The 7,114-nt window shown below is 44.1% G+C and overlaps 1 long non-coding RNA gene across 3 annotated transcripts; it reads right to left on the minus strand.

Annotated features, from left to right (window-relative positions):
* Positions 1 to 1,410: 1,410 nt before the first annotated feature.
* LOC111606701 lies at positions 1,411 to 6,383 on the minus strand. Of its 3 annotated transcripts, none has more exons than XR_002752214.1 (3): positions 6,183 to 6,383; positions 4,280 to 5,969; positions 1,411 to 3,646 (listed from the first exon to the last, which is right to left on the minus strand). It is a non-coding gene; the product is annotated as an uncharacterized LOC111606701 (long non-coding RNA). The 3 variants fall into 3 exon arrangements; XR_002752213.1 differs by having other exon boundaries at positions 4,280 to 6,007; XR_002752215.1 differs by lacking the exon at positions 4,280 to 5,969.
* Positions 6,384 to 7,114: the final 731 nt, after the last annotated feature.

Consider the following 7,114-nt stretch of genomic DNA (forward strand, 5'->3'; position numbering starts at 1 on the left):
AATACATACATGTATTGTATGTGCAAGTGTTACTGGTGCAGATTAAAAATAAAAATCTAAATATACATGAGACACTAATAAAAACAATATTTAACTGTAAAGACAGTCAGAAAAGAAATTTAGAATAGAACAGAATAGAAGTACTTTATTCATCCCAGCAGGGAAATTACTTCGCAGTTACAGCATAGAGACAAGACAAGAGACAAGACACAATAACAACGTCCGGGTGTTGAGTCTGGAGTTTGGCTGCGGTAGAGCTGATGACGTCACAGGCCACCGCTGCATCAGCAGATGGGGGAATGTAAACAGTGATCAAAATGGCGGACATAAACTCCCTCGGCAAATAATACGGCCGCATTGCCACAGCCAGAAGTTCAATGTCCGGGCTACAATCTGTTCCTTCACGTTAACATGACCGGGATTACACCACCTCTCACTCACATAAAGTGCAATCCCGCCGCCCCTCTTCTTCCGACTCTTGGAAAGGAAAATCCAGGAACCTCCACGCTGCAGTCCGGAATAAGCGAGTGCAGCCAGGTTTCCGTGAAGCAGAAGATACTGCACTCCATGTACTCCTTCTGGGTCCTACACGCTGGTTTGTGCCGTCTCCTCTTCTCCCTCCATTTAACTCAAGACCTGCAGCCCTGTCGTCCCCTCCGCAACCCCTCTGGGACCACAGGCCTGCCCCCGGGCAGCAGCAGAGGCCCACACAGCGCAATCAGCCGTTCACGTGAGCAAACAATACCGCCACTCCGTTCGGCGAGGCTCTCCGCAACAAAAAGCAGAAAAAGCAGCAGAAGAGCGCGGAGAACAGCGACAGAACCACATCCAGCCACCGCGGAAAGCCCAACCGACGATCCATGGGTTCTTTAAGCACGGATCCTTAATCGGTTACAGCAATATACACAGATTAACACACGCGACGGGAGCTGCGTCTGCAAGCAGCCAGCTGTGCCGGCGCCATCTTGAAAAAAATAATAATAAAATTATTTTGAGACAATCTGAATGGTGCAGCATTAATGGTGTCTTCAGTGGGTTTACATGATTTTAATGCTGAGATAAAAATAGCTCATAAAGGAAATCCTACCTTACAATATGACTGACTTACGATACTTGCTTAGCTTTTCTTAGATTGTAACCAAAACCTGAAAAAACAAAAGCCAAATAATCTGAACTTTCTTCACTTTTAACATCAGGACTCTCACCACTTCAAGCTGCAGAAAACAAAATATATAGATAAAGTTAGAAGGTTTAGTGAGCCACTGTGGTGTGTGTGGGCGTGTGAGTGTGGGTGCATTGAAGGTCTGAAGGTCTCATTATGAATTACCTCTAATCAGTAGAAATAGCAACTGTTGAAAATGGATCAAAAATGTACCGCACACAGAGCAGAAAATCAGCCAGTACAAGTAATCAGACTTTACTTATTTTATTCTTTTTTAGCGCTAAAAAAGGAGACGCTTACCCTTACAGACTAGGTGTGAATGTGACCGAGTCTATACAGCATCTCATCAAAAACGGGAAGATTCGTTTACTATACTACGGATGCACCTGGTGGTCATCTGATGTCTTACGTCATTTTATCAACTAAGTTTCTATTTCCTGGGAGACGGGAGTCTGAGGAGTTTCTATAGATGTTACAATTACAAAGGCCCTTTGTGTGAGAATATGCGAGTGTAGTGTGTGAATGTATTTGAGCTTGATAAGCGCCTCAACAGCTCCCCCTTTTGGTCTCAACGAGACCACACAAAACAAGAAAAATGGAAAATAACGAAAAGAATAAAAGAAGGGGGCTGTACATCCTCGAGTAGACACTGTCCCTTCCGGAAAACTTCCCCCTGAGGCTTCGTCCTCCCACATCCTCAACCAATGTCTTTATTTCATGTCATTTCATTTCATCACATATTTTGGGGGTAAAAACGGACAGGGCACCCCTGGCCTCTCAGGCGGTGGAAAAAATCACAATGTCCCCCTTACAATCTGGAGAAATGCACAAATAGAAACAAAATTTTGAAGGGTGTTGGGGTTTAGGGAAATGTTAGTCAACCACCCATGGCATGACTATGTCAGCTGTTTCTGTTTTATATATTATATTTATTTTCAATAAAATGTTATCCGTAGTCTTGTTTTGTCTTAATCATTTTTGTTGTCATTATTACTTCATATGCCTGATTTTTCATTATATTCATTCTGTAGTTACCTCAGGTCAACGCCATGCCACAGGAGGGTAATGAACTCAAAAGAGCAAAGTCTAAAATTTTGTGTTAGGTTTTGTATTTTTTTTTTGTTGTTTTATTGTTAGTATTTAAAAACAAGGTGAAAAGTCACAGCTACGAAGTTGTTAAGTTCTACAAAAGTGCTAAGTGAACAAAATGTTAGGATAGTGTGTGGAACTTATAGTGAAGTGTTAGGTTAAAATTATTTGTAAAGGCAGTGAAATGTTAGGTAGTATGCAAAAATGAACACATTGTTAGAAGACTAAAAGGTGAGATTTCTATGTAATATGTAAAAGTTAATGAACTACGAAAAGGATGCAAAGTTAATGAAATGGTAAGAAAAGCTTAGAATTCTGAGTATTGAAAGGCACAGAACAATGAACACATTCGTAAAACATCAAATCAATAAAGTAAATCAGGATTAAAGGCAGTACACTCAAAATACACTGGCATGATTAAACTAGGATTAAAAGTAAGTAAAAATGTTTTCTGATCAAACTTTAATCATTGTAATGAAATCAAATCACTGCAGCCTCTCTATAGCGAGACCTCTCAACGTCAAATCAGTTTCTGCGTGTGTCCAGATGTAGAGCCGGCGCGGTCGCTGGGAAACCCCGACATTGCCTGGAAGGCTTCAGTGTGGGATTTCGGCTGTAACTCGGTCCAACAATCGTGGAAGGCGCCCACAGTCTCACACCCCGGCACACCCAGAAAGGATTGGACTTCATTCTGCAAGAAAAAACACAACAAAAGCGAAATCAATGGATTATATAAAGAACATTAAAGTGAAGGAAAATTTTCTTTTGTCACTGGATACTAGTACTGCCCTTAAACTCTGGCAATCTGGAATTTCACGGTTCTTTCACGTCTCCGGGATAACATCTGATAGGCAGGTGGATTTCCATCACTACTGCTGCCTTTCTCTATGGTTGAGGTGATGCACCGCACCGCCAATGACCTCAGACAGGGGACACAGCAGCAACCACAGGTGATCAGGAGGGCAAGGAAAGTTGTCACAGAAAGGAGCAAAGAGATGATGATTTCTTTATATTTTCCAAACAGATCAGTGAATCACTTATCCAAGGGGTTTGAAACTCCAGAGTGCTCATGCATCGTTTTACTAAGGGCCTTAAGTCCTTCTAGCGCCTTGGTCACTGTTAATTTAGTTTGTGCACAAACTTTAGCCAATTTTGTTTTTAAATTTTGATTCATTCATTCTGCTTTGCCTTAGGATTCCGGGTGATAAACCGTACCGAACTTGTGTTTCAAACCAAGATGAGCTTCCACTGTTTGCAGGTCCTTGTTTCTGAAATGTGTTCCATTGTCTGATCTGATTTTTTCTGGAAAACCATGCCTGGGGATGTAATGGTTGATCAGACATTTTATGACCGTTTTACTGTCTTCTCTCGCTGCTGGCCACGCTTCAGGCCATCCTGTGAAAGCATCAACACAAACCAGCAAATATCTTGTGCCTTGCACCGTGTTTATCATGTCAGTGAAATCCAACACAACCTCTTTCCCTGGACCTGTGAGTGGAAGAAACTGTCCCTGATGTGGCTTCAAAGTTTTCTTAGGGTTAACCTGTCCACACATTTCACAATTATTTACAAACTGTTTCACCATGTTGATCATTTGGGGTTGCCACCAGTCTTTAAGATTATACATCATCTGTTTAGTTCCCACATGTCCAACCCCGTGAGCTTCAAGAAGCAGCTCTTGTTTTTTCCCAGGGGGCAGAATTAACCTGCCGTCTGGGCCCCTCCGGCATCCATTTGTTTCAGTGGCCCCTCGTTGCTTCCACATGTTTTTCTCTTCAAGTGGCACCCCCTTTTGGCATCTTACCACCTCCTCCAGTGTGAGTTTGTCATGTAATTCCTCCTCCGAGGAACACACCATGGCCAAATTGGTGTACCCCGCAGCTACTTTAGCTGCTCTGTCCGCTGCTTGATTACCTTTTGCAATCATTGTGTCTGATAAGTCATGACCTTTGCATTTGATTACAGCTACTATTTTTGGCAATAGCAATGCTTCCGCAAGTTTTTTTTTTTAATTTTTTTATTTTTTACCTCCGCCTCATGTTTTATGGTTCGGCCGCTGGTGGTCAGAAATCTGCCCCTCATCCACTGGCAAAGTTCCAAATGCACTGTTCCTGCAACATAAGCGGAATCTGTGTACACATTTACCTGTGATCCTTGGGCAAGCTTTAACGCTTCGATCACTGCTTTTATTTCTGCTCTCTGCGCAGACGCTGTTCCTTCCAGTCTTTCTGCTTTTCTTGTGAGAAAGCCTGCTTTTGTGCTTTCTACTACTGCAAAACCAGCTCTTAGTTCTTGTGTTTGGTGTCTGTAACAACAACCATCTGTGAAGAACTGTCTCACCTCTGGTCCAATCAAGGGAGTTGCTTCCAGGTCTTGTCTTACCTTTTCTGACTTTGCCACAAGTTCTGCACACACGTGTGGTTCTCCTTCTGAAAAACAGTCTGCCATGTTCACGCCTTCGTGTGTGAATGAAATGTTAGGAGCTTCCAGGACTTTAGAAAGTCTTTGTTGTCGCAACGCTGTCATGGTGAAACTTTGTGAGTTTACATATGCCACTACACTGTGTGACGTTAACACCAACAGTGAATGTCCCATGACTATGTGTGCAGTTTTTTTGTATCAATTTGGCTACACCAGCAGCATGCTGTGTGCAGGGATGATGTCTCTGTTCCATTTTGTCCAAAATTGCAGATAAATACATCATGATTCGTCTCTCACCCCCTTTTTTCTGATACAAAACTCTGTTAACGGCCAGTTTTGTAACAGAAACATCCAGAAAGAACGGCGAAGTGTAGTCTGGCATGGAGAGCTCTGCAGCGGACGACATGTGTTGTTTTACAGCTATAAAAGCTTGTTCTGCCTCAGTTGTCCAAAAGAGGAGATTATTCAGATTTCTCATGCCTTGTTCATTAACCAAGGCTCGAAGAGACTGAGTCAGGTCAGTGTAAGAGGGAATGTAGCTCCTGCTGTAGCCAGTTAACCCCAGAAAAGAGAGCATGTCTTTAACTCTGGAGGGTTTAGGATGTTGCAGAATGGACTGCTTGTGGGAAGGAGACATGCTAGTTGTGCCTGCAGAAATTATCCTGCCCAGAAAAGAAACCTATTTTCGTGCAATCTGTAATTGGTTTTTACTGACCTTAAAACCTTTTTGATGGAGGTGAGCCAGAACCAGGGAGGTGGCTTTAACGCAAAGCTCCGCGGTTGGTGCGGCCAGCAAAAGGTCATCTACATACTGAATTAGGGTCGGGTGTCGTGGAAGGGGGCAATCCTGCAAAACATCTTTCAAAACCTGGTTAAACAGCCCTGGAGACAGGGCGAAACCTTGTGGCAGCCTGGTGTAACGCCACTGTTCTCCCCTGAAAGTGAATGAAAAGTAGTCCCTGCAGCTTTCAGCTAGTGGGACACAGAAAAATGCATTTGCCAAATCAATACAGCTATACCACTGCTGGCTAGGAGTCAAAGCAGCAATGGAGACATATGGATTAGGAACTGCCACCGTTTTTGTTTTCAGAACTGCATTTACTGCTCTCAGGTCATGAGCCATTCTGTATTTGCCAGTACCTTTTTTCTCCACTGGCAAAATGGGTGTGTTCCAGTCAGACTTTGAGGGTTCCAGCACTCCAGCCTCAATCAGTCCTGTTATTGTCTCTGCGATGCCCTGTTCAGCTGCGGGTTTGTGTGGATACTGAGGAATCCAGAGGGGTCTCTCAGAGTCCACCTGAAATGAATTAGGAGAACAGGAAGCAAGCCCCACATCTGTAGGCGTTTCCGCCCAGAGAGATGCAGGCATAGATGTTATCATATGTTCTGCTGAAGGGTGGTCTGATTTTTCCCTACCGTGATGCCTGGACATGTTCATGATGAAGTTCTACTGTTTCAGACCCTGAAAAGCTGATCTTATATGTGTCAAGAGAAGGGGAGAAAGACAAACCTGGCACTGCTGTCGCAATCCAATCTGTGGCTGCCAGGGAGCGTTTCATCATTGGGCCCAATTCTTTTGCTTGGTGCTCAGGGTGCAAACAGAGAGAGATGTGAGGCACAGCTTCATCAGATATTTGATAACATTCTGACTGTGTTTCTGTGAAAGAGACAGCAGCAGCTACACCAACTGGAGCTACATGAATATCTGAGATTTTACCTCCCAGGTTGTTTCCTCCAAAGTGGAAAGGAAAGGTTCCTGGTACCATTCAGAGACGTCTCTGTCGTAGAACAGGGTCACGTGGGGGGGGGATCCGGAGGAGAGACGTAGGAGCACAGACACAGGAGCCAAGGTTTCCAGTCCACAAACGTTGACATTAGGCAGCTGGAGGGTAAGTTCGTTAAAAGGCCCCAATGTATGTCTGCATACTCAGAAACAACTGGCTGCATGAGAAATTGTCCATCCGTGAGAAAGTTTGCACAAGGGAGGGACGTGCCATCGGGAAATGAAACAATTAATCCATTCACAGAGCACATAATTGTTGCTCCCAGTTTTATCAGTAAGTCTCTTCCTAGCAAATTGACGGGAGTTGTGGGAGAGCTGACAAAAGAATGTTGCAGGTGCTGATTGCCCAGTGTGAAGGTCAGAGGCTTAGTGAAAGGCAGACTTTGTTCTGTCCCTGAGAACCCAGTTAAAGATACAGTTTGTGACGTCAAACTGAGGGGAGAAACAAAGTTCAATGTGCTGTGTGTAGCACCTGTGTCCACCAGGAAGTGTGTTTCTCTCCCCTCCAGTGTTGCTGACAGCATGGGGTCTGCAGTTCCCATGCTGGGCTGTGGGTCTCCAGGGGCGTGTCACTAGATGTTCTGTGTGGGCTCGTTATTCCCCTGAAAAGACTGTCCAGGTATAACATTGGGATTGTGGGGGATCATACCTGGTTCCCC

This window comes from Xiphophorus maculatus, chromosome 22 (genome assembly GCF_002775205.1).
Source record: "Xiphophorus maculatus strain JP 163 A chromosome 22, X_maculatus-5.0-male, whole genome shotgun sequence".
Taxonomy (NCBI): domain Eukaryota; kingdom Metazoa; phylum Chordata; class Actinopteri; order Cyprinodontiformes; family Poeciliidae; genus Xiphophorus; species Xiphophorus maculatus.